Below are 27893 nucleotides of genomic sequence, written 5' to 3' on the forward strand. Positions count from 1 at the left end.
TCCAGGCCCCTTCAAGTCCTACTATCTGGGGGCCCGGGTCCAAGCACCATTGTGCTTGCCCAGTGAGAGTGACCTGGTGGCCGCCCAGGCGTGGGCACAGGTGCGGTCCTGACCGCAATGAGGGCGCGGGTGTGGCAAGCTAAGAACAGGGGGATCCAAGTGTGCCCCAGGGCGGGGTTCTGGCCGCGGCTCCAAGAGTCCAGCAGTGGGTGACTGAGCCCTCCCGAAGGACGCTGCCTGGCACGGGGCTCCGGGCGACTGCTGGGCTCGCTCCGGGAGCCCCGGCCCTGCCCCGCGAGCCCCGCCCTCCGGCGCCGCGGGTTGGCTGCAGTGGGCGGCCACGCGCGGCGATTCGCCACGCGCCGCGTCACTGGAGCTGCTCCCGGCCCGGCCCCCGAGGGCCGGTCAGGGAGGCAGCGGCGGGGGAGGCGGGGGAGGCGGGGCTGCAGGGCGCGACGCCGCCGGCCGCCCCGCCCTGGGAGGCGCCCAGGCCCTCATCAAGTGACCAGTATCCCTTCCAGGAGAACACGGTCCTTCATAGGGAAGCGAGCTCTAGCCCGTAGCCGCGGCGCCAAACCGCCGTCATCTCCTTCCTGTGCCGGGTGATCTGTCTCCTCACCCACCCGAAAAAACATAGTCCCCCCCTCACGTCCTTGTGGGGTAATGCTCGCTTCCAAACAGTGTGACTCTCTTTGCCAGCCCCCTTGTCTTTCCCACTCCAAGTGCTCTAGACCCATCAAGAGGATAAATCAGCTCTGAGAAGAAACCTTAAAGAAGCAGGGGAGAGAGGGAGCGAGAAGGGAGGGAAAAACGAGGTTGGCGGAGGGACACCGAGTACCGTCAGCGTAGTGCGCACGCGCGCCGACGGGAACGAGTTCCGGTCTGGCCGGGGCCCGTCTCCTAAAAATAGCCCCGGTGTGGGGATCCGTGCGCGGATGTCCCGGCGAGTCCCGGGCTGAAGGAGGCGGCTCCGGGCGGCGCGGAGCGCTGGTGGCGGGCCCGGGCTGCGGCGTGTGTGCGCCCGCCAGCTGCGCCGGAGACACGGTGAGGGCCGCGGCCGGCAGGGCTCCTTCCGCGGAGCCTGCAGGGCCAGAGGGGGCGGCGTCTCGGCGAGGGGACCGGGTAGGGGCTGGGGGCGCTGGGGCGGGGGGCGGCGCGGCCCAGGAGGGGCGCCCGCGGGACTCCGGGGACCCCGGGACGGGGCGGCGTCCGGCTGGCAGGCGGCCGAGGTCGAAGCGCGCGGCGGCGGGGCGGGTTGGGTGCGGGGAGGCTGCAAGGGGTGGTCGCGTCGGGGTCGGCGCCGAGGGGCGAGGCGCCTGTGGAGGTGGGGGCGGGGTGCCCCGAGGGCGGGCCCGAGGTCTGAAGGGGTGTCGCGGGCTGGCGGAGGGAGGCTCGGCCGCGCGGGCTTGGAGCGAGGAGCCTCCCAGGGCGCGCGCTGCGTTTGGGGCTGGGGGGCGGTAGTGGATGTCGCCTCCTTGAAAGTTGAAGGAGTTCCCTGAGGGCCCGGAGCCTCTCCGGGGCAGAACGCCCGAGGGCCCTCTTCTTCATCTTGCCTTGTGGGGCTGGGGTCTCCCCGAAGGGATTGACCCCTGGTGCGGGGGGCGTTCTGCGCTGTTGTGGGACTTGGAAGAAGTTCCCCCACTTCTGCTTTGGGAGAAGGTTGGTCTGACGGAGCGGAACATTTAGGTCCGAACTCTCCGGGTGTGTGTGTTTGTGTATGTCAGTGGCCAGGTCGATATTTGGGGCCGGGAGGTGGCCCGGGCCGGGGGCACCTGCGGGTGTGGACGCTGGAAGGTGCGGGGAGACGTCGCGCGGAAAGAAGGGGCTGCAGAGACCGTTCGCGGACCCCTCGACATCCACGTAGATCCCGGCTCTCAGGGAAGGATTTGTGTGATAGAAACTTTGCTTTTTAGTTCGATTCCATCTGCCTTTAATCAGTGAAGATTTATTAGCAGGTGAGATGATGGAAACAAGTTTGGAAGCGACGAGTATTTCTGGATTAGAAAAACAAGGATTCTTCCCCCCCGCCCCCCCTTGAAAGAGTAACTATAAAAATGTTCCTGAGACCTGATGTGTGATTCCTGAGATAAGAAGGGAGCGTCCTGTCATGATCTAGTAGGAAACCGTTTGTATATTGAAGAATAGCATAGTGTAACCTGCGTTTTAGTTTACAATGAGATTGTGATTCCAATAAGTGTGTTTTTATAGAAAGGCCTGCTGTGATGTGTTAACAATAGTGTTTGTATTTATAAACAAATATTGTCTAAAATTTTCAAATTTTAGCACAGCATGTTTCCCCTGTGTCTTATATCTATTACTATATGAAGAGAAGGTTCTTTAAGGCTTTAATTAGGTGCACATTACCCAAGAGCACTTTCGCTTTAAGAATCCAGCTGTGTTGTTTTGGCAACTGCCAAGTACTCCAGTTGTCAGTTTTACAATCTATGTTACCTTGGCAGTACTTGAAGAGTCTGTGGAAAAGGTAAACAAAATAGCTTAAAAGGTTTCTTGCAAACACAAAAATGGCATTTATTTTAATAATATGAATTTAGGAAATAAGGATAAAAGACTACTGTGCTGTTGCGGCTTTTGTGTGTACATCTTTTGGTTTTGGGTTTTTGTTTATTTTTGGAGGGCACACTCTACTCATTTCTTTTACTGTGAATGCCAACTTACGTCTTAGGAGAAATGTCAAAAGTGTTTTCACTAAAGTGGATGCCAATTTTAGTTAGACTTTATATCAAACGTAATGAACAGGTTATATGTCATATAAAACATTAAGATTAGTTCTATATGATGATGCACTAACTGATTCTGGAATCACTTAATTTTCAGTGAGCATCATGTCAAACAGTTGTGATTATGGTGTTATAATGAAAATATTCTGAAGAACCAAAACTGGTGATTTAAATACTTTGTAGACCATAGTCTTTTTAACAGTTCTGTTGGAAGAGTGCTTCCAGTAGAAACTTATTTACTAAAGCAGTCAGCGATTGTGAAGTAGTAGTGACCTTTCTAAACACAATTATTTGCTTACCTATTTCATTTAATTCACACTATTGTTATATATAAAACTATGGTTTTATTCATATGGAACAAAGGTGATAAAATTATGTTTAGCTCATTAAATTACTTCCCAGCATTTTTTTTTTTCCCAGTATATTGTTTAGTGCAGTGAGTGAGTAAGTGTTGGGGAGTGTTCAGTGGAAGGAAAACAGCACTTTGGGGCTCAGAAATAATAATTGTAATGTCACCATGTTGAATTATGGTTTGAGAATAATCTCTTGTATTCTTAGTTTTTATGTTTCCTTAATGCGTATGTTTGACAAAGATTGTTTTTTGTAAACGCAACTGGAAATAATCTTTTAAAGAATTTGCATTTAGCATGGTGATGCTTTATTTTTCAAGGCAATTGCATTATTGTTTTGTATTTTCCGTTTAGAATGCAGTGCAGGTTAATATTAATTTTATTAATATTCAAATGGTAGCAACATTGTAACTCATTAATTGGTTACCAAGAGAGAAATATTAAAGTGTATTCTGAGAGTGGTTAAGTTATTATGGAAATGTTTATTAGAACATGATTTTGAAGTTTGAAATATTTCAATAAAATCATATTAGTAGATTTGTTTTCTGAATTTAGGAGGAGGAAGCCGTAAGTAAATTTGTTACTGGGAAGTAGCATGCTTGTCAGTCAGATTTTGGAAAGTCACCTTTTTTCTGCCCTTTGCTGCTTTTCTAAAATCTGGCAAGCGAAATTTAGTGTAATGTACAATGATGATGGTCCTGGATTTTCTGTGGGCATTTCTAATTTTATATACTGTCTTATTATCAGACCATGCACTTTTTTTTTTTTGGTTTGTTTTGGAAGATATACTCACAGTACATACAAATGTGACAAAGTCTAGCCGAAGTGTTCTTATATCAGTGATGGGGCAATGAAATTACTGCTTTGTGGATTGAACATGGTCAAGTATGGAGTTTTTTTCCCCTAGATTAGAAAGAAAATCTGTGAACATTCTTAGTAAATTAAGAGGTGAGTGCCCTCTCAATGTTTAAGTACTAAGAGAAGTGTAAATATGGAAAAATCAACTCAATATTCTAGTTAGATAACCTCCTGCAAAGAACGCTTTAATATATTGTGCTGACTTGCAAGTCTTCATAAAGAAAGGTTGCTTGACTTTGTCATCAGATCTTAGTTCTGATTCCATTTCCACCATTGACAAAATTGAGACAACTTTTGTAAAATGGGAAGGAATTATACTCCCTGTCCCATAGAATTGTTAGAATTGAATGAAATAATAGTGTGAAAGTTCCTAGGGCATTGCCTGAGCTTCATGTACAAAAAATGCATGTTGCTTGATGGCCCTTCATCCCTTTCTCCACACATCCCTGTCCTCCTGTGAAGATTGTGTAGGTACTCTGCCCAGTGTCTGTACATTTAGTGTCTGTTACTAAAAGGGCTTCATGTAATGTATAAATACAGGACAATGCTCATATATTTGTTTGGGATAAAATATCCCAGCATCTTAAATTTATTGTCAGATGATACATAAAATGTTTAGTTAGCTCTTCTAGTTTAAGCTTTTGATCTGCAATCATTGTTTGATTCTAACTTCCATGATCTCTCCTGATACTAAAAAAAATTAGAGGTTTAAATGTAAGTATTTTTCCTACTCCAGTGAAATATGTCTTTAAGGAATTATTGGTGGGAGTTATCTTCAAGATATGGTATTTAAAATTTGAAATTAGAAAAATGTTTTCTAACATACATGGAATGGGTATATTTAAAAAATAGCTTATCTTTAGTAGGTAAGTATAATTTTTTATTCTTCATTTTACCTGCTTGGTGGAACTAAGTGATTTTATCTGTTTATGCTTTATTTGTGTACTCTAATAAATGGACCATGTGTCTAGTTTTTTATAATTAAGAGTATAAGTCCATTCATTAATAAATCTCATGTATGGCATGGGATATGTGTTGATGCATATTTAATAAATACTGTATTTTTAACATAGATGTTTATTATTTATTGATTTTAATATTGTCATTTGTATTTACTGAATTGGATTGATTTTTACTGAGCTTAGTATCTATTTAATATTGAATTGTCTTAGTAATCACTGAAGATGAAATCATAAGCATATGAGTTAAAAATTTTTGCTGTTTTGTGAGAATACCAGATATTTGAACACTGGTGTTACTTTTTCATCAGTTTAATAACTGACGATGCTGAAAGCCAGAGGAATTGTTAACATGGGTGAAAAACAGACGGCTGATCAGACTTATGATGACTATCAACCAAGGCATATCTTTTTATGATTGTCTTGAATCAGTATTAATTTTATCTTCTTCCTTATACAAAAATATAAACTTTAATCTGTGAACTTAAAAAAATTCAGTCATCTATAAAGTTACATTGTTATATATTTTGAGAAATATTTTGGTAGTGGGTAGTAAATTTATACTGCATGAGCTAGGCCTTTTTACCAGGTTATTTTATTGTCAGCAGCAGGGTAGAGGTTGACTTGGATTAGTTTGAGGTATGATTTGTGACCTGAGGAACAAGAGGATACTCTCCATTTAACCTGGTAAGGTAATTTGTAACAGTTGGCTTATTAAAACAAGGTGCTCTTGCATTGACTAATACTGTGTTTGTCTCACTGTATCCCCACCACTAGCAATCCATCTTTTACATAGAGACTGGAATTACATTTCTTGAATTTCAGAATTCAGGTCTATATGTCATTCTTCTTTTAAGAAAAACTTTGAAGGCATATAAAATCAGTAGCTAGGCAGTAATTTAAGGTATTTGAGGTTGACCTCTAAAATCTGACTGCCTAAGTTAGGATACCCATTCTAGCACTTTTTGTTCTTTGGCAAGTTCTCAATCTTGAGGCTCAGTATATAAAATCTTAGTGGTTATAGTATTACCTACTTTGTAGAGTTGTTGAGAGGATTAAATGAGATGTGTGTTGTAAAACTATTAGCACGGCGCTTGGTATCTGAAATGTAACAATTTTTTCTCCTGCTGTTACAATCATTATTGCTTCGGCTCTTGCCATTATTAGTCATGGATTGCTTCATATTGTGATTCTATCTTATCTTCCCAGGCTCATTGTCAGCTACAGCCCTTCAGTTTCTGTGACCCAGTCAGGGCAGGCTGTTTGTTCTTCCCTGAAAAGGCCATTATTTTCATGCTGATGTCTCTTAGTTTTATTTTTCTAGCCCAGAATTTTCCTGAACTTGATATTCACTTGGAAATTTAGTTGGGATTTCAAACATATTAGCCATATGACTATTTATTCTTCTTCCCTAGCATTTTGCCTCCCTCCGACCTGCAAACCCTGCTGGCGTCTCTGCTGGCCTTTCCCATCTCAGTAAATGGCAGCGCTTAAGCCAGGAACTTAAGATATCATTCTGGATTCTTTTCTTTTCTTTCAGATCCAATCCATCTACATGTTCTGTTGTACCTTCAGAATTATCTTGAGCCAATCCACTGCTCTTAGTCTTCACTGCTACCTCTTTATTTCAAGGCATCATGATCTCTTCCATGAATTACTGTGGTAGCCTCCTAACTGAGCCTCTTGTTTCTTTTCCGGTGCCTCACAAGTTCTTTATTCACACGGCAGCCCTAGGGACCATTTTAAGAGCCTAAATTATGTCATTTTCCTTAAAATCTTCCAATGACTTTCCATTCCTCTAGAAATAAACCTGTATTACTTTCCATGTCCTGAATGGCCCTGTATGATCTTTCTCATTCTTACTGTTCTTCCTTCATTCATTGGATGCCAGTGTCACACGGGTGTCTTAGTGTTCTTTAAACTGTTTACATCCTTTTGCACTTTTTCTGCTACCTGCTTGAGATGCTTCTCATGAGGCTGGCCTGACCAGACCCTTTCGAACTTGGCGCAAATCTCACTTTCTCACTCAGACCATCCTGTTTAATGTTGTATTCCATTAGTTACTCTCTCACACATCTTGTTATTTCCTTCCAGACACTTATTATAATTGGTACGTACCTTGTTTGTTTAGTTATTGCTTAATTATGGTCTTTCTCCATTATCTGAATATAAGCCCATGAAGGCAGAGGCCTTGACTGTCTTGTTGGCCTGGCACTTGGAAGACAGTAAATGTTTGAATGAATACTTTTATATCTTTGTTCATGCTTTTGCCAGGAAATGCTCCCTTGCTCATGTGCCTGTTGAACTATTAATGAACTATTTATCTTGTGAGTTGTAGCTCAAATCTTGATACCAGTTTTAATTGTTCGATTTGTAGAGTAAACCCCATTTTAGAATAGAGTATTATAATTGATGTTATTCTCTTCTGCTGGGCTGAGTTCCTATGTCAAAGACTGCCTTGCTCTTTTTGCGTGCTCGGTACCCACCAGTCTATCACGTCACATAATGAGTGCCCAGTAAATGCTGAATTGAGTGGAAGTTGGTCTGATCAACTAAAATGACCTATACAAACCAGTTTTCCCAAATGAGAACTTTAAAATTATAAAAGTACTTTCCAGGTTGTGAAATGGTACTTTATGCATTTTCTGTACATATTAATATATTGTCATCAGCATTGTGGGTCAAGGCAGGAATCTCAGAACTGTTGAGCATAAATGACATTTCTTGAGATTCCATTTTGTGAGAGCTTTTGTGGCCAATATTAGGAACCATATTTGTAATGGTGAAAACCATTCTACGTTCTAAACACCTGACTTACAAATGGATGTTTTTAGAATATCATCCATTTGCAAGTTGGGGACTACTTTAGCAAAATGTTTATTCTGTTACTGAAAACCTTTTTCTTAAAGATGCGAAACTTAATTTGACATGGATAATGAATGGAAAGGGAGAAAAGAGTCTTTAGATTTTTGTTTTTCAGAAATGACTGTTTCCCCAAAGAAAAGTTTTGGTATGAGCAGAAAGTTTTTGTTGTTGTTTTGCTTTGGGAAGACCTTAGAGAAAAGTTATAAGACTAGTGCAGTGAACTCCCATATACTTGTCACTTGGATTCACCGATTGTTAACATTTGGCATATTTGCCTTATGATTCTCTGTATTTGCAGAGTGTATTTCCAAAGTTGGGAAACAGATATTTTCTTTCATTTACAATTTGAACATCCTTGATTACATCTTCTGAAGTATACCAAAGATGCAAGTTTATTCAGTTAAAGTCAGAGGCATATCATCTGATGCAGAACATCACAGATGCATGCAAGGGATAGATAGCAAATGCTGCATTAATTCACTGAGTGCTCTGCTTACAAGGAAACCACATATTAAACATATCACATAATGTCTTTGATCATGTATTGTAATGTAATAGCTGGCATCCACTCTGTAGATCTTCTTTTTCCTTTTCTGTTTTTTCTTCCTTTTCCTATTATGATTATTTTTATTATTGAACCATTTGAGAGTAGGTCTGATACATCGTAATTCTTTGCCCCTAGATGCTTCAGCAATATTTCCCAAGAACAAAGAGATATGGGGGAAGGGTATAGCTCAATGGTAGAGCGCAGGCTTAGCATATACGGGGTCCTGGGTTCAATCCCCAGTACCTCCATTAAAATAAGTAAGTAAATTAACCTAATTACCTCCCCCCAAATCAAAAACAAACAAAAAACAAAACAAAACAAAAAGAACAAAGAGATATTCCTACATAACCACAGTATGATGGATTTAAGAAATTTAATATTGATACAATAATATAATATAGTTCATGTTGAAATCTCTTCAGTTGTGCCAATAATATCCTTAAATAACATTTTTCTAATCCAGTATTATTGATGGCATTTTAGTTATCATATCTATAGTCTCCTTTAATCTTAAACAGTCCTTTAGCCTTTTTTTCCCCTTGACGTTGAGTTTTGAAGAGTACAGGTCCTTTGTTTTATAGGATGTCCATCACATTGGGTTTGTCTTATTGTTTCTTTGTTGTTAGATTCAGGTTATGCATTTTTGGTAGGAATACCACATAAGTGGTAATATATCCTCAGTGTGTCCCTGTCGGGATTCAATGTAATGTCAGTTTGACCCATTGTTGGTGGTGTTTACTTGGATCACTTAGTTAAGGTTAGCCTGCCAGTTTTCTCCATATAAACGTTATCATTGTCCTCTTTGTTATTACTGAATAATCTTTGGGGAGATGCTTTTAGAATGTGTAAATTTGTCTTCCGAAAAATGTTCGCATAATGGTTTTAGCATTCATTGATGATTCTTACCTGAGTCAGTTTTTACACAGTTGTTCCAAAGTGGTGTTTTTCTATTGTTTGTTCTACATTTGTTAGTTGGCATTCTATTTTATTGTAAAGAAGAGCTTTTCCTTCTCATTTGGTTACTTAATACCAATATAAATTCATAGATTCTTTTCTTATTAAGTTTCTTGGGAGTGGGAATCGTGTTTTATATCTCTTTGTATATTCAGCAAATATGTTCCACAGTGCCTTGGACATGATTGATACCCATATGTTGTTTATAATGTGTAATTATAATAGTGACTCAATATTATCTATTACTCTTATACTATAATGAAATATTCTTGTGTTTTGCGGTAACATTTTAGGTACTTTTGTGGAAACTTCTAAATGAATTGGCTATTTATTTGTTTTGTTTTTAATAACTTTTCTATCCTTGAAGAAATGAGAAACTTGGAAGTTTTTCAGTTTAAACATTTTAAAAACCTAATTCCTAAGATTAAAGTATGTAATTAAAGAACATCAGAATGACTAATCTTGGCATTGCTGTTTGGTAGTGTTCTTTAGTCCTTTCTGGGCATCACCTTAATTATAAAATGAGATGATAACTAGGTCCTTTTAAACTCTATGTTACATGCTTTATACCTAATTAACATTGATTGTTTATGAAAGTAAAATTAAGTGCCTCAAAGTATAGTGGCAAGAATATAGTGCTCCTGAGCCAGGATTCTAATTCTTTGTAAGCATTATGCTACTTTGGCAGTTCATTTCAGTTTGGTTTTCATTATCTTATTCTTTCAGTCCACTGGGCTGGGTGATGAGGAATACCAGTGAACAAGCATGGCTTTCACAGTTAGGTGGGAGTATGGACATACATGTGTCCATATAATCCACTTTGGGATGTGCACACTGCAGAGTGCTACAGGAGCACGTAGAAGGGACCATTGACCCAGTTTCAGGGAGGCCAGGACTTACTCCAGAGGAAGTACACCTTCAACTTAGGTTGAAGCCTGAAGAGAGAGTAGGACTTAGCCTTGTGAAGAGGGAAGGTAGAGTTTACCAGACCTGTGTTAAGAACAAGAGATATACTTAGGGAGCTTGGATTGCTTGGAGAAACTCAAAAAGTACACTATGGGTGGATCAGGTAGTGCCCCTGAGGTAAGGCTGAAGAGATAAATAGGGACCAGATTATGAAGAGCCTTTAAACTGTGTTAAGGAATTTGTACTTTATCTTAAGGAAAATCGAAGCATCTTAAGCCTGGGAGGAAATTAATTAAAAAGGTAATACTGATTGCACTGTGGAGAATTCTTTGGAGAGAGTTAAAACTAGTAGGCAGGGAGAATTATTTGGAGGATATTAAACAAATCAGTTAAAATGAGTAAGGTAGCCTGGACTATGGTAGTGGGATGAGGACTGAAGAAATAGTTGGATTTAAGGAGATACATAGGAGACAGAATTAAAGGACTCAGTGATAGAGGTTTGTGTCTTGGGCAATTGAGGGAATAAATGGATAGTTTACTGAAATAGTAAGCACAGGTAGAAGATCAGGCTTTGGAGGAAGATGATGAATTTAGTCTTGATAGAGTTGCCTAGAAGGGTAAAGGGGGTACAGTCAGAGAATGGGATGTATAATTTACTCCCAGAAGTGGAATAATTCCTGTTAATGACAAAGCCTAAGGATTTGGCCATGGAATGGGTGTTTGAGGAGGAATGGAACTGAGAGAATTTATCTATTTTAAAAAGCCTGAAGGCATCCCTGCCTTAAGGCAGAGGACCCTATTTTAGATGATCTCAAGGTTTTTAGTGTTTGATCTTGGAAAATAAAATGAAAAATTTCAAATACTGTGTTCTCAATAAATTGTCTTGAGCCAAACGAACAAACAAAAAAGCAAAAAACCCCCACAACAATAAAAATGTTTTTTTCTAAATCATATTGTATAATGTTTTTCTATTCTCTCCAGTATAATGAATTGGATATTAACATTGGAACAAAATGATGGGGTATTTTGTCATTGGTATTTCGAATTGCTGTAGAAATTGTTATAATTTACAGCATGTATAGTTTAATGATGTTAGACATAGAGAAAAGTTGTATAATATGTTTATTATATAAAGAGAAAAGTTGAAAAATAGTATATGTTTGCATATACTCTTTACTCAGCTTCCCATAGTGTTGGACAACTTATGTGACCGCAGTACAATTATCAAAGCCAGGAAATAATTGACATGATACTGTAACTAAACTGGAAATACCTCATTTGAATTTCATCAGTTTTTTTCCCTAATGATTTTTTCTGTCCTAGGATCCAATCCAGGATCCCAACATTGCATTTATTTGTTATATAGTCTCCCCAAATCTGTGATATTAACTCTTTCTTTTGTTGTCTTTATGACCTGGAAGCTTTTTAGGAGAACTGGTCACTATTTGGTAGTATTTTACCTTTCCCAGTCCTGGAATCATCTTTTTTTCCAAAGAGCCTTTGGTCCTTTTATTGGAGGATGGCATTTAGAAACCAAAATTTGGGTGCTAGGTATGCTCGTTGTTCCTGGGATGTCATTGCTTCTAGGCCTTCTCTGCAGAGCCAAGAAATACGTGTGTGTATACTAACTCACACATACACATCTACAGCCAGTTCTATAACTTGGCCTGTGTGTTCCTAAAAATTACTGTGCTATGTATGCAAAGTTGTATAATAAAGACCATGGGGTTCACGGCATCAATGGAATTGGGTGAACAATACTCAAAAACTTTGTCAATAACACTTTAAAAAGAAAGGATAGGAACCTGATAAATGTATTTAAAACAGCAGCCCTAGTTTTAGACATGTTAAATGTAAATGGTTAAGTAATATGTAAAGAGTAAATATGACTCTGCTATGAAAAAGGCATGAAGTTTGCTTATGTTGGTGAGTGTTGGAAGGGTTGTGGCTTGTGAGTTATTGTGAAGTGCTGGATAGAGTTATCTGAAATCAGATGAAACATAACACCAGATGTGGATGGATGTGGCTCATAACACATGCTGTTATTTTCATTTAAGTCAAATCCCCCCTGGGTGCCTTGCAATATTTATTCTTCATTTCTGTAATAATTTTTTAAGATTTCTTTTTTGAATTCAGTCAGCTTTTTAAATTTCTCATTTTTGTTTTTAGTTTCTCAGTTTCTGATTCAAAGTGTTTTTTGTATAGATGCTTATTTGAATATATTTAATTCAGTTATTGATATATGAATAATTATATATTAATATATTAACAGAATATTTAATTCTGTTTGGATTATTGACTTACAGATTTTTTTCTGCTTTGAGGTTGTTTTTGGTAGGGGGGTTTCCTCATTTGATACGTGTCAAATTCTGTTTCCTGATTTTCTGGATTTCACATTTCTTTTGTTCGTTTTTATGATAGTGGGGGGGTTTACAGTATTCCTAGTTTAATGGTGCCCTCTTCTGTCAGTATAGAACAGTCTTGTTACTTTAGTGGTTTTTATTTGTTTGTTTTAATGGTTGGACAGGAAGATTGTGAGACTTTCAACTTTATGATTCTCTTTGGTCTCCCAAGGCCTTAAAATTTCGCCCTTTTCTTTTTCCCTTTTTCATCCAGTTGCCAGAGGACATTTTTTCCTTCCTTTTGCTTGTTTTCTTCTCGCAGAAGCCATGTGTTTGAAGGTTATGTCCCTTTATGTGGCAGCTAGCACTTTACATGGCAGCTGTTCCTTTAAATCACCAGAACTTTGAACTTCCTTCCCTGTACTCTTTTATGTTCTGATCTGCCCATTTCCCCAGTATTTTCAGATTTAGGGTGAGTTTAATATTTTTGATGGTCCTTGCAAGTGACTCTTAGACACCTCTGCTGGCACCAAGCCATGTGGCTGAGTAGGGGTGGAGTGAAAGCCTGAGAGATCAAGTACTGGGGTATGGTGATTTTTCTGTTTTCACTCGTAGTTGTTTTGTAGTATCAGAATTCTTTGTCTTCAGGCTGTGCTGAAAGCTTGGCTTTGTGTAATTTGTGAAATTCCTTTTTCCTTTCTTGTTAAAATATGGTTTGGGGGGACATTTTTTAGTTACTTGGATATGCTACCACCATCGTCGTCACTTAAGTCTCTACTTTGGGGAATGGGGAGTGGGAATCTATTAATTTATGCTATCAGTGCTACAGAGCTTTTAGTTACGAAAAGACATGGGTAGTCAGCTTCCACTGATGAGCTAGAGACTTTAGCAAGTACCTTGTAGGAGAAATTAACTAATTAAATTTAAATACTCTTCATTCTGCTAGCATGCAAATGCAGGTTCTGGCTTAACTGAAAAGTCTTAAGTTTTTTTTTTTCTGTAAAGTAAGGTTATTAATTTAAAGGTTTGTTTCTGTAATGTATATTGTAAATGCCTTGGTTTTATTATAACATGAATGAGTTATAGGCCTGTATTCACTAAAGGCTTCTTTGGTACTTCTTTACCCAAATGGCAATCTAATATTTGAAGTTTTCAGAAAAGGTAACTTCTAAACTTGGGAATTGATCTGATAGATGTTAACTTCTTTGAAAGTTAAACTACATGTATCTCTTTTCATTCTTTTTCTGCTTTCTTGTGAGTTTCTCAGTTTTATTTTATGATCTTGACAATTGTTCTTTGATTACAGTAAATTGTAGGTGTGGTGTTATTTCTTGACTGCACACTTGTTATTGTGTCTAATAAGATGGCTCTAAATCTGTTTATTGTAGGCTAAAGTTAATTGACTCTCTGTCTTAGATGCTTTTATGTGTCTTTTTTAAAAAAATGCTTCTATATGCATTCTTCTTCAATAGTAGATGACGGCTATATTACAATTTAGTTAGGCAAAGAAAACTATGAGAAAAAAAAATCCAAATAGTTGAATGTCTCATAAAAATGGCGCATGTTTAAGAGCAAGATAACCTAAGTTCAACATGATATTCTACCTCAGTATTATCCTTCCATGGAGTGTTGGGGTAAATGCGTTAAAGATGTATAAAGATACTCTGTAGGCTGGTTCAGTATCTACGTTCGTGCTTGCTTACTTGCTTTTTCTTTCCCTCCTTAATGTCCTTTTTCTACCCATGGTCTCTTTTTCTCTCATTTTTTTCTTGCTTTGTGCATTTTTTTAGCCTCCAGCCTGTGATGGTGACTCCCACCACCAGATCAGCACGCCGGGCATGCTTGCCCTAGCCCCGTTCATTTATTCCCTTTCATCAGTACCACCCTTTCTTACCACCTGTGTCTGTTCTCTAATCTCAAATCCTTGCCTCTGTCAGGAGTTATCTATGTCTTTTTTAAGATGAGAAATTTAACATAAAGGTGAAATTACATGTGGAAATTCTTTATACTTGGTTTCTAGAATTTAGTTGTTTAAAATATTTATTACCTTTAATCATTTCTTTTCCTAGAATTGACAAGTGTTTTGTCAGTGTTTTATGTTATTGGAATAGAAAATGACTTGTTTCATTAGTCATTAAACATCTCTTTTTAAAAATATGAACTAGAATTAAAAGGCATATTGACTTTAAACATCAGAAATCTTTCATAATTTAAATTAAAACCTTTTGCTATTAATGATGTGTTTTTGGAATTCTCCACCTGATTTTTCAATGGTATTTAAAGGCAGTCAGTACCCATGCTCAGCTCTCTGTCTGTGGAACCTCATATTTGAGCTCTCATTTCTTTTTTGATAGCTTTCATCTTAAATAATGACTTGACAGGCTCTTTATACATTTTTTTCTTTGCCTTCCCCCTTTTTTTCCATTTAGTAACTGTGGTAGCTCCAGAGCAATGTCCATGGCTCTGCTCCCTTGCCTCCTCCTTTGAACTCTATTCCTTATCTATTCCCACTGCTTTAACTATTGTTTCTGTATTGTTGATGCAGAAATATAAACACATATGAGTTGTAACTTTTTGCTTTTAGTAAGTAATTGTGTAGGAAGAGTGAAACCCCATAAATAACTGTGGATATTAATCACCAAGTGATGTGTAAATCTTAGACACATGAATGGATTAGGGAGTTCAGGGAAGGAAGAGTTTAGAAGTGACCAGGGGATGCTTCATAGAATTGATATTTGAACTGGATGTCAAGGTTTATTGTCAGAGATGTAGAAAAGATAGTACACATAGAGAAAACATTTTGAGCAGAAAAGCTAAAGCAGAAAAGTAAGAGGTGTGTACTGGATACAGTTTGGCTGGATTGGAGGACTTTTCAAAAGTATAAGATGGTAAAGTGGGAAAGAGAGCTTGAGACCTGATGGTAGAGCACCTTGGATGTTGAGCAGTTTGGCCTTTGCTCTTCAACTGAGGAAGAGCTGTTGAAAGTCTTTAAGCTTGGAAGTGACTAGAGCCTTCTTTAATATGCTCATACAAGATAATGAAGGTGATGTTAGGTCCTTTCTTATTAATAAAGCTTGGTTCCTTAGAGAATAGAGCTCAGCATCACTTGTTTAAAAGGACAGTGCTAGCCTCATTCTTTACTTTGATTGTTTGAAAGGAATTGGTGGGAATATATCTTTCAAGTAGAATACATGGATAAAGATGGGTTATTCTTTTCTCATTCTCCTCTTTATCCCACTTCTTGATCTCCTCTGAAAAGCTGTGCTCTCCATAAAGAACTGATTACTTCCAATTAGAAGGTTTTTCTTCTGAAATACTGTAGTACTTTGTATCTGTTTTTATTGTGCTTACCATGTTTGACCTTATAATAAAGGCAGTAGATGTCGCACTGCATTGAAGGTTTTTATGCTTGTGTCTTAAATTTTCTTGCATTCTTTCACATAGATTCTCAGTAAATATATAGTAATCTATTAAACTGCTGTCTTTCAAAGGACCCTAGATTTTATGCTAGAAATTGGACTGAACTAAGGTTTTGGACTGAACTTACATGGTCTTCTTTACCACTGATGGGCTACATCATTAGTTCTCTATATTTTTTTCTGCTGTGAGATATAATAGATAAAATTTTGACACATGGACTCTTATGGATCTACTTAGCAGAGAAATGAAGCATTACAGTGATTTCTAATTGCCGCAGCTATCCTAGGATGTGTTTTTGATATAACGAGTAGTAGATGATGTACAATTCTTAGGGCAGTAGCTATAACTTAGCAGTTCTCTTCCACTGGAGAAGGCATACCAGAATGCAAGCAAAGGTAATACTGTGAGGATATTCTGAAGCCCCCTCTATTTTATTTTAAGGTTCAAAGCAGCACTTTAGAAGTATCAAATTACTTGCAAGAGAAATCCCAAATTATGATATTCATCTTTCAGGGTAACTTTAGGACTGTTTGTTTTTCTTTTTTTCCATTAGGGCACATGTTTTTGTTATTATTTGTTTGTTTTAAATAGGTAGAACCCTATTTTGATGTGGATTAGACTGGTAGTCTGGGATTTTACTCCTGGATTCCATTTCATTTCTGTTAAGTTTTAGAGTTTGTGTTCCTCAAAAGAGCTCAGAGGCCTCTTCCAGTTCAAAACTTTAGGAAATTGCAGAATATCATGAATACAGTGTTCAGATTCTGGCCAACATTGTTATTGGTATGGACATCTATTTGACACACTTTGCAAGTTTACCAGACTGTTTAACCAAGGTGATGTATATTTGGCCATTCATTATGTTAAGTGCCTAGTGTTACATTTTAAAATGTGCTCATTTTTGTACTTCTTTTGTGGACAAAATATGTTTTTTGTTCTTGGGGTTTGGGGTGGTTGAGGACTATAAAAATGATAGGTCCCAGTAACTATATCCCTGACAAGGAATACTGGGAGCATTAGCCCTTAAGGTCAAGTTGAGGCACAGAATAAATGGAACTTCAGCATTTGAGAAGTTACACCCTCCACTTGAAGAATGACAGCATTATCAGAACATGTAACAATTATTAATATGAAATATTAAATGTGAAAGCATCAATACGGTTACTGATTGTAGATTGGAGGATGATAAATCATTTGGGAGAATAAAATAGGTGCTAGTAATTTACCTAAAATGCTTAATTATTTGTGGCATAACAATAGATGAGTGTATCATTATGGGGAAGATGTTAGATACCATAATAAACTGAGAAGATAGAAAAGAAAATGTGAAGACATTTAATTAATTTTATTATAAGAATAGAAGATAGAAGTGAGTAACACATCCACACAAAAACTTGTGTACCAGTGTTCATAGCAGCATTATTAATGATAGACGAAAGTGGAAACAGCCAAATATCTATCATCCATATGATGAATGAATAAGTAAAATGTGGTATTTCCATACTGTAGAATATTACTTGGCAATAAAAAGGGATGAATTACAGATACATGCTACAACGTGGATGGTTCTTGAAGATATTGTTAAGTGAAATAAGCTAGTCATAAAATGATATATATGTATGATTCCATATAAATGAAATGTCCAGAATAGGCAAGTCTATAGACACAAAAAGTAGATTCCTTACTGCTTAGAGTTGGAGTGTGGGGTGGTAATAGGGAATGGGGAGTGACTGCTAATGGGTACAGATTTCTTTTAAGGCCAACAAAAATGTTTGAGAGTTAGTGGTGATGATGGCACATACCTGTGAATATAAAACACATTCAAGTGTATAGTTTAAATGGGTGAATTGTATGGTATGTAAATTATATCTCAATAAAGCTATTTACTTTTATATATTTTAAAAAAGAACAGAGGCTGTGTGAAGAGATGTTTTGGACCTAATGGACACTTTGGGGGATATAGAAGGAGATGGAAGGGCATGAGGGAAAATGGGCATTTCTTGGCATCAGTATATGATCGCATTATAACAGATGCTACCTTCTCTGTCCACTGGCTAAGAATGTAATAGGTTGTGTTTTAATAGGCATTGTATCAGAATCCACCTTTTTAACCTTACCTAGCACTGAGGCTGAAATTGTGTGCATCATTCCACTTGACAAGATTAGTCTTGCCTTTCTTTTGTCTTTGTGTTTTGTGTCATATTAAATTCAAATGGTTTCCTGTTTTCAAGGCAGTGCATAATTGTTTTCTGCTCATCTTTCCATCCTGCATCTTCCTTTGCTCTGTTTGTTCATACCTACTAAAGTTTGTGCCATCTTTCTTTCTTACCTCCTGTAATTGGAACAGTCCCTGGCTTCATGTGTGCTTAAAGCCACTTTCTTCCTTAAATACTTGCTTCTGTGAAATTAACTGACTTAAAGATACTGTTTCTTGTGGCTTAGTGTCTTTTTTGTATGTTTATAAATCTTTCTTAGGCCACACAGTAGTATATTTTTAATTCCAGCATTATATTAACTGATTCCAAATATATTCCAAAACTTCTCATTTGGCTTTTGCTGTAGTGTTTGCCTTTCTGATTTCTTCAATAAAAGTGGTGACTTTTTAATAGGAATATTGTTAACCAATTGATTTCCACTGGCATTCTTCATCTGTTCCATTTGCCCCCTTTTCTGGGTTATTTATTTAGGAAGCTAGCACATACTGAGTTCGTACTGTATTCCTGGCACATACTAAGCACATTATATGCTTATTTAATTCTCAGAACTAAATTTATGAAGTATATGAACTATTACTATACTGTTTTATAGATGAGGAAACTAAGACTCAAAATAATGCTGGTTATTCTTGGTCTTAACTTTGTAAAGTCAGAAAAATCTTTTGTGTGTGTGTGTGTGTGTGTGTGTGTGTGTATGTAATTTTCCAGTGTTGAGGATACTATGTGTGAATATGTGCTTTCATAACATGTGAATTGTGATCTTTGTATGTTCTTTGGTGGTTGCTCGGAATTTTGCAAATTTATTCCTAAATGGAATCATGCAATATGTATTCTTTAATATCTGGATTTTTTCCCTCACCAAAATGTTTTTGCGATTTATCCATGTTTGTGTCTATCAGTAGTTTGTTCTATTTTACTGTGGCCTAGTGTTCCCTTATATGTTTATATCACAATTTCTCCATTCACCTTTCATGAACATTTTGGTTGTTTCCAGTTTGGAGCTATTATGAATAAAGCCAGTGTGTACATTTGAGTACAAGCCTTTGTATGGACATATGCTTTCATTTTTCTTGGGTAAATACCAAGGAGTGGGATTTCTGGGTCATATGGTAAGTGTATGTTTTACCTTATAACAAACTGTTAAACTCTTTTCCAAAGTAGTTGTGTGATTTTACAGTCCCACCAGTAGTCAAAGTTGGAATTTCTTCATATCTTCATCAACACTTGGTGTTGTCGGCCTTTTAAAATATAGCCATTTTAGTGAATGTATACTGGAATCTCACTATAGTTGTAATACGCATTTCTCTGATGAGTAATGGTACTAAACATTTTTCATTTACTTTTGGGGTATTCTTTGGTGAAATGTGTGCTCAGATCTTTTGACCATATTAATTTGGATTGTTTGCTTTCTTATTACTGAATTGTGAGAGATCTTTATATATTCTGGATAGAAGTCGTTTTTTTTTTTTTCATTCTCATTGTTGTATTTTGAATATTTTCTACTAGTATGGCTGGATTTTTATTTCTTTAATGGTGTTTTTCAAAGAGCAGAAGGTTTTAATTTTGATCACGTGCTGTTTGTCAGTGTTTTCACTTACAGTACCTCTTTTTTGGTGGCCTGTCTAATAAATCTTTACCTTACATGGGGCAGCATTTTTTTTGTCCTGTGTTTACTTTTGGAAGTTTTGTAGTTAATTTTACTTATAGGTCTATAATCCATTTTGAGGTAATTTTTGTGAAGGTATGGGGTAATATCAAGATTCACCCATTTGCTCTAGTACCATTTGTTGATAAAGCTTTCCTTTTTCCACTGAATTGCCTTGGCATCTTTGTTGAATATCAAATGACCGTATGTATGTGGATTTATTTCTGGATTCTTTTTACTGTTCCATTGAGATATATATGTGTGTGTGTGTGTGTGCATATATATATATATATATATATATATATATATATGTATATATAAACAGCATTCTGTATCCTCCAACATTTGTTTCTTCTCAAAATTGTTTTAGCTACATTTTAAATTTTGAATTACCTTTGTCAGTTTCTACAAGAACACTTGCTGGACTTTTGATAGGTGTTGTGTTGTTTGTAGATCAATCTGGAGAGAATATTATTATTATTGTGACAATAATCTGATTGTTTGGATCCATGAATATGATGTATATATCTCCTTAATTTCTCTCAGCAGTGTTTTCTAGTATTGCACGTATAATTATTAAATTTATCTTTAAATGTTTCATACTTTTGGTACTAAGGTGAATGGTATTTTTTAAAAGTTTAGTTTTGCATTTGTCATTACTAGTATACAGAAATATTATTTTAAAAATATTGATCTATTCTCCTACACCCTTAAAAACCCACCTTTTAGTTCAAGTCACTTTATTGTAGATTTTTGGAGGGTTTCTTATGTATGTTGTCATGTCATGTTTGAACAGAGGCTGTTTTATTTTTTTCCTTTCCCATCTCGGTATCTTTCTTTCTATTTCTTGTGTTATTTGTTAAAATCTCCAGGAGGATGGTGAATAGAAATGATAAGAATGGGCATCCTTGCTTTGTTTCCAGTTCCAGGGGAAAAAAAGCCAGTCTTTCACTATTAAGTATATTAGCTGTAGGTTTTCATAAGATGCCTTTCACTAGTTTGAGGAAATTCCCTTCACTCTTAGTTTGCTGATTTTTTTTGTCTCCTCATGAATGAGTATTTTATTATGAATAGATGCTTTCTCTACATCTGTTGAAATTACCCATATGTTGTTTTTCCTTTTTAGTATGTCAATATAGGGAAATAGATTGATTAATTTTTGATCACTAAAACCAACAGTGTATTCCTGAGACAGCTCTCACTTTGTGCTGATATTTTCCTTTTTATATGTTGCTGGATTTGACCTCTAATATTTTTTTTAATGTTGTTTGCATCTACGTACCCATGTGATACTGGTACGTAGTTTCTTTTTCTTGTGGTATTATTGCCATGTTTTCGTATTAAGGTTATGCTGTCCTCATTAAATATGTTGGGAAGTGTCTCTTTTTCCTCTGTTTTCTAAAAGAGTTTCTGTAAGACTGCTACTGTATCTTCTTTAAATGTTTGAAGAATTTACTAGGAAAGCCATTTGGGTATGGAGTTTTCTTTGTGGAAAGCTTTTTGATTTTGAATTCAATTTCTTTATTAGTTGAGGGTTATTCACTCTTAGTGTCAGTTTTGATAATCTGCGTATTTCAAGGCATTTTGCTTATTTGAGTTGTCAAATTTATTGGCATAAAATGGCATTTAATATTATGGTAGTATGCTCTTAATATTTGAAATACATGTAGTAATGTGCTCTCCTTCAACTCTGATGTTGGTAATTTGTGTGTTTTCTGTTCCGTACCAGTCTAGCTAGGGGTTCTTTTCAAAGAACCAGCTTTTGATTTCATTGATTTTTATCTGTTGTTTGTCTCATCTATTTCACCAATTTCTGCTTTTTATTATTTCCTTATCTCTACTTTTACTTTAATGTGGGTTTTTTTCCCTAGCTTCTTAAGGTGGAAGCTAATTTAGAATACTATGTTAAAAATCTTTGTTGTTTTCTAACATAAGCACTAAAAACTATAAGTTTTCAAGTATTCTTAGTTGCACCCCACATTAGATAATGTTTTGTTATTTAGTTCAGTGAATTTAAAAATTTTCCTCATGACTTCTTTGACCTATGAGTTACTTAGAAATGTGTTAATCTCCAGATACTTGGAAAATTTTCCAGTATATTTTTGTTACTGATCTTAATTTAATTTTTCAGAATCAGAAAATATTCTCTGTATGATTTTAGTTCTTACAAATGTATATGTGTCTTGCTTTATAGTCCAGCATGTCTTCTCTCTTGTTGACTATACCAAGAGAGACATGTACACTGGAGTATTCATTGCTACATGGTTCATTATAGTGTTCAGTTTGGTTAAGCTGGTTCATAGTGTTGTTCAGCTCTTATATTTCGTTACTGATTTTCTACCTACTCAGTTTATCAGTGATTGTGAGGGAGTCTTGAAATCTCCAGTTATAGTTGTAGAGTTATCTCTTTCTCTTTTTAGCTCTGTCAGTATTTGCTTCATATATTTTAAAACTCTGTTAATGACTGTGTAAGTATTTAGAATTATTTTGTATTTCTGATAAATTGACACTTTAAACATTATATGTTTCTTTATATCTGGTGATATTTCTTCTGCAGTCTACTCTGTCTAATATTAACATAGGCATTCCAGCTTTCTTAAGATTAATTTTTTTATGGTGTATATTTTCCTATTGTAACCTATCTATATGATTATATTTAAAGTAGGTATCTTTATTAACAGTCTCTACTTTTAACCTAGTGTGATAGTCTGTACCTTTTAATTGGGACATTTAGACCGTATATTTTTAATGTAATTATTCATGTAGTTGATTTAAGTCCACTGTCATACTATGTGTTTTTTAATTTGTCCCACCTGTTTTATCTTTTTCCTCTTTTTCTACCTTTGTATTGCATATTTTTCACATTCCATTTTATCTCCTTTCTTAGCTTATTACTTTTATTTTATTAGTTTTTATTAGTTTTCTTTTTTTTTTTTAGTAATTGCTCTAGAGTTTTATAGCCTGCATCTTGAATTTATCACAGTCTGCTTTCATCTCTTTATGAATAATGTGAGATCCTTCCATACTTTCAGTTTTCTTCCCCTCAGTTCTTTGTGCTATTTTTGTCAATCATTTTATACTACATGTTGTTATTATTATACATTATTGCTACTTTTGCTTTACAATCAAATATCTTGTTTGTTTTTTTAAATGGTAAACTCATGTACTTACCATTTTCTGTTGGTCTTCCTTGGTGTAGAACTAAATTTCTATCTGCTGTTTTCTAGGAGTAGTTTTAGGTTTATAGAAAAATTGGTCAGGAAATAGAGTTCCCATATACTCTTCTCTCCTCCGCTCTCATTTCCCTGCTTCTCTGTTATTAAGGGTTGCATTGGTGTGGGACATTCATTACAATTGATAAATATTAGTCCATTACTATTAACTGAGTCTGTGGTTTACATTAAGGTTCACTCTGTTGTACAGTTCTGCTGTTCTTCAGAGAACCTCTTTCAGTGTTCCTTGTAGTGCGGGCCTGGTGACAGATTCTCAACTTTTGTTTGTCTGAAAATGTTTTTAGTTCTTCTGTGAAAGGTATTTTTCCTTTAGATAAATTTTAGTTTACAGGGTTTTTTTCTTTCTAGCACTTTAAATGCTTTTTTTTAACTTGTTTATATTACTTTTGACAAGGAGTCTGTGATAATTCTTACTACCTTTGTCTATAAGTAATGTGTCTTCCTCCCACTTTGACTGCTTTTAAGATTTTTCTCTTACTGGATTTTAGTGGTTTGATTAATTATATTGCCTTGGTATAGTTTCTATGTGTTTAACTTTTTTTGTTCATTGAGTTTCTTGAATATATAGGTTCAGTTTTCCTCAAATTTGGAAATTCTTTGGCCTTTATTTCTTCAGATTTTGTGTGTGTGTGTCTCCACATCCGGTAACACCATCTTTACACTGCTCCTGATGTTCTCATAGGTCCTCAGTGCTCTGTTCTTTGTTTCTTTTCTTTTCTTCTTCTTCTTCTTTTTTTTTTTTTTTTTTTTTTTGCTTTTTATTTTTTACATCTTCAGTTTAGGTATCCTTTTTTTTTCCCCTAAGTCTATTTAGCTGTTTTTTATTTGACATGCTACATTTTTCATCTTTCGAAATTTGAGTGTTTTTCAAAATGTTTTCTTTCTTGTTTCTGTGTTTGTTTAAATCTTTTATTATATTTGTAATATTTTGAAGTTTATGTCTTTCATGATACGATCTTTCATGTTTCTGGATCTTTTCTTTTGTCAGAGTTTTTCTTCTGGTATGGGTCACACATTTCTCCATTTTGTTATGTAAGTAAATTTTGATTGACTCTTGAACATTCATCATGCTGTTGTCTGAATTTTGTTGATTTTTTTAGCAGATAGTAATTTTGTTTTGGCAGTGTATTCCATTTCTTATGAAAAAGTAGTAGTAGTTTAGCACTACTGCAAAGGGAGTGATTCTACTTCAGTTTCTACTGATTGCCCCAGGTTTCAAAGAGGTCTTTCTCCCCTCTAGTTGGAACTTGAACATCTCCAAATCTTCGTAACCTCTGGGAACTTTTGAGCCTACTATTTCCTAGTCATTATTCTTTTCCTGGCTTGTAGAGTTTCAGTTTACTTATGCAAAGCTTTATATTCAACGAAAAACTTTGTTGTCAAGTATGGTAGCAATTAGCCACATGTGGCCTTTGAGTATTGGAGATTGTGGCTAGTTCAAATTTAAATATTCTGAAGTATAAAACACACTGAATTTCAGGAACTTATTAATATGGAATGTAAAATAGCCCAGTTTTTTTAATCTGAAATAATATTTTGAACATTTTGCATTAAAAGAATTATCTTAGTTTTACCTACTTCATTTTACTTTTAAAATATGGTTATTAGAAAATTTAAAATTACATTTTAGGCCCATGTTGTTTCTTTTGGACAGAGCTGCTCAGGAAACCTTTCTGCAGATTTCAGGAGTGCTTTCTTTTCTTGAGCTCCATCTTCTCTGCTGCTCTGCCCCACGGTTTCCCACTACCTCAGCCTACCTAAATCTCAGTCTCTGTCTTCCACTCACTGAATCCACTGCATTCTGCTTGGCTTCCCATTCTTGTACTAACTACCCTTCTGACTCTTCACTGTAGGGGATACTTTCTCTTTTCTCAGGTATCACTGTGCTGTGCTGGTGGTTGTCCAGTGTTTTAAGATTATAGTTATATATATCTGATCAGTTTTCTAGTTGAGTTCAGTGGGAGTGCATGTCTGGTACCAGTTATTATATCATGACTAGTAGCAAAAATCTTCTTAAGGCATGAGTGGTTTGATGCCCAAGTATAAGAGCATGAATTAAAAACACCATTTTTAACTAGGAGTGTCAATATCATGTCAGCAGCACTTTGGTTTCACTTTGCTTTTTAGTTTACTGGCATTCACTGATTAGGCATATAACAAGCTATTACGGCAATAGGTAGCAGTTAGGGAGCAAATTACTTGTTTTAGGTCATTCAGGTCTTCAATTACTATCAACAATTTTACTAGTTTTTGTCAGTTAGATACAGTGTTATTTGAAATATTTAAAGAAAGGAGTTTTGAACCTTGGTCGTTTCATTTAACCCTTCCTGTTAATATGGAAAATTGGAAGATGACAGTAACTTGTGCCACAGTATAGAATATGATATTCAGCATTTAGTGATTTAAATGGTAATGCCTCCAAAGTTCTCATTTGTTTCACAGTACCATCTTTCAAAGTTTTTTTTTTTTTTTTTTAATGACCTCTCCATGAGATTTTTCTGATACCATCTTGTGTAAATTTTAGTTCTGGTAATTATCATATGGAAGCTTAAAATGTTTTTTTTAAAGTTATTGAGAAATTATCAGTGTTTATCATTTTTGTTCACAGCAGGTGGCACCTGTCACTTGTGCGGGTGTCTTTCATACATAGGATGGATGCATCTTGAAGCTGCTCAAATTTATCAGTTCTCTGAGACTAATTTGCTTTGCTGTCTTTTGAATCTACTGCTGTAGTATTCACTGATTTATTTCTCTTATTTAATTTATTCAGCAAAAGCATTATCTGAACTGTGGTTGTGCATAGCTGTTAAAAGCATACCTCGGTTCTAATCCTGGCTTCACCACTTCACTGGTTTAGCTGTGTGACCTTGGCTAGTTGCTTCTTAGTGTTTCAGTTTCCTCTTGAAGATAGTAGTGAGGTTATTATTGGCTTTACATCAGTTAATACATGTAAAGCAGTTAGGATACTGATTAGCATATGATCAGTACTCAAATGTTACTGCTGCTGTTGCAGTTATTGCCACCATTTTCATTATTATTATCACATGAGGTCTTCCCTGGACACCTTTTCCCCAAACTTTAATCCCCTCCCTATGACAGTACTCCCTTTCCTGCTTTATTTATTTTTTTCTCATTAAGGACTTCCCACTAACCTGCCATATATATTCCTTATTCACTGTGTATTATAGGTTTCCTTCACTAGAATGTAAGTAAGCTCCATGAAGTCAAGGATAGATACAGGGATTTATCTATAGCACTTAGAGAAGTGTCTGGAGTATATTGTATGCTCAGTAAATGTTTTCTGAATGGATTAGATTGAATTGTGTGCCAGATATTGACTAGATATTGGGGATATAAAAATAAAGTACAAAGTTCCTTCTGTTTAAAAGCATATAGTGTAATAGAAGAGACTCATACCTACAAAACTTAACTACAATTATTTTGCCCCCTGAAAGTGATGTTGATGGTAAAGGTAACCTAAGGATGCCCTCACAGAAGGTGTCATTGAACTGGAAATTTGATCCACATAAGAGACAAGGGGGAAGGGTGTTTCCAGGCAGAGGTAAAAACTCGAATGAAGTTGTAGAGCTTGATAATTTGGGCAATGGCTTGTAGTCCTGTTAACAAAAGTATATGTTAATTAGAAGTAGAGGGAGCTAGGAGAATGGTTGGGACCAGGTTTGGGAAAGATAGAGGTATAGGTTGTCTAACTCTTGCCAGGACAGAGCAGTTGGATTTTTGAGGTTCAGTATGTGAAACTTAATGACAACTGGCTGCAGCACTAACATTTTAGTTTTGATTATTTTTTGAAGGTGACAGTGTGTTTCAATATAGATTGTTATAAACTAACTAAAAACTTGGTGTTTAGAATATTTCCTTTTAGAAACTATTTGAGAACTATGTGCAAAACACAGGTTGTCAGTAACAGTTCCATTTATAGAATTGAGGAATTAATATTTTGTTATAAGAATATGTACCACGGTGTGTAACTATCATATTTGTATTTAATCAGCTATTTATCATGGGTCAGGTTGCTAAACTTTACTTCCTACTGTGACACTGACACAAAGCTGGTGTTAAAATACATTTTAAAATAGTTTTGTTTATAATGAGGACACATGAAAAATAGTTTTACTTTTTAAAATTTTTAAAAAATTTTTATTTATTTTTAAAAATTTTGTTGGGGGGAGTTAATTAGGCATATTCATTTAATTTTTAATGGAGGTACTGGGAATTGAACCCAGGACCTCATGCATGCTAGGCATGCACTCTACCATTAAGCTATACCTTCCCCCCTCACTTTGAATTATTGGATTTTAGAAATTGGTAATCAAACTATATTTTAGGAGCTTTTTTTCTTTTCTTCATTTCAGTACAATTAGATTAAAAACTGAAATTGGTTTTTTAAAGCAAGCTCCTTTTAACCTTTGCCAAAAAAAAAGGCTTATTTTTGTGTGTGTGTTTTAAAGTTCAAGCTTTTAACACTTAATTCATTAATATTAAAAGACTATTTGTCAGTTTATGGTTTTTGTCCTCTCTGGAGGAGATGTACCTTTCAAATAGAAACAAAATTACAGTGTCACAATAATTAATGTTGCTAAATAAGGTTCAAAAGATGTGTGTGTGCGTAAAGAAATTACCACAAAATTTTTGTTTGATTAAGCAGATTTACTTGGGGATTGTTAGAACTTTCCAGTCATGTAATTCTAAATGATTAGGTTAACATCACAATTAATCATGGCCAGTCAAAGTGAGGAGAGGCTTTTACCATCTTTCTTTTTCTACCTAAATGTCTTGATATTATTTCAAAGCAAAAGTGTAGCAGGACTGGATTATTCTTTATGCACTAATCCATTGGCTAGT

The 27893-nt window shown here is 36.3% G+C and overlaps 1 protein-coding gene and 1 non-coding gene across 8 annotated transcripts in view; one reads left to right on the forward strand and one right to left on the reverse strand.

Moving 5' to 3' along the window:
• Positions 1–561: 561 nt before the first annotated feature.
• Positions 562–27893, forward strand: part of MEF2A (myocyte enhancer factor 2A) — a 124255-nt gene continuing 96923 nt past the window's right edge. For 2 of the 7 annotated variants that reach the window (XM_032469015.1, XM_032469022.1), the window contains exon 1: positions 565–1044. The gene's annotated coding sequence lies outside the window, so the exon portion shown is untranslated. Of the gene's footprint in view, positions 1045–27893 lie in introns of all 7 variants that reach the window. The other 5 variants (XM_032469018.1, XM_032469017.1, XM_032469019.1 and 2 more) reach the window with 4 other exon arrangements.
• Positions 27250–27321, reverse strand: TRNAA-AGC. The gene has a single exon. It is a non-coding gene; the product is annotated as a tRNA-Ala (tRNA).

Source organism: Camelus ferus, chromosome 27, assembly GCF_009834535.1.
Source record: "Camelus ferus isolate YT-003-E chromosome 27, BCGSAC_Cfer_1.0, whole genome shotgun sequence".
Classification (NCBI taxonomy): domain Eukaryota; kingdom Metazoa; phylum Chordata; class Mammalia; order Artiodactyla; family Camelidae; genus Camelus; species Camelus ferus.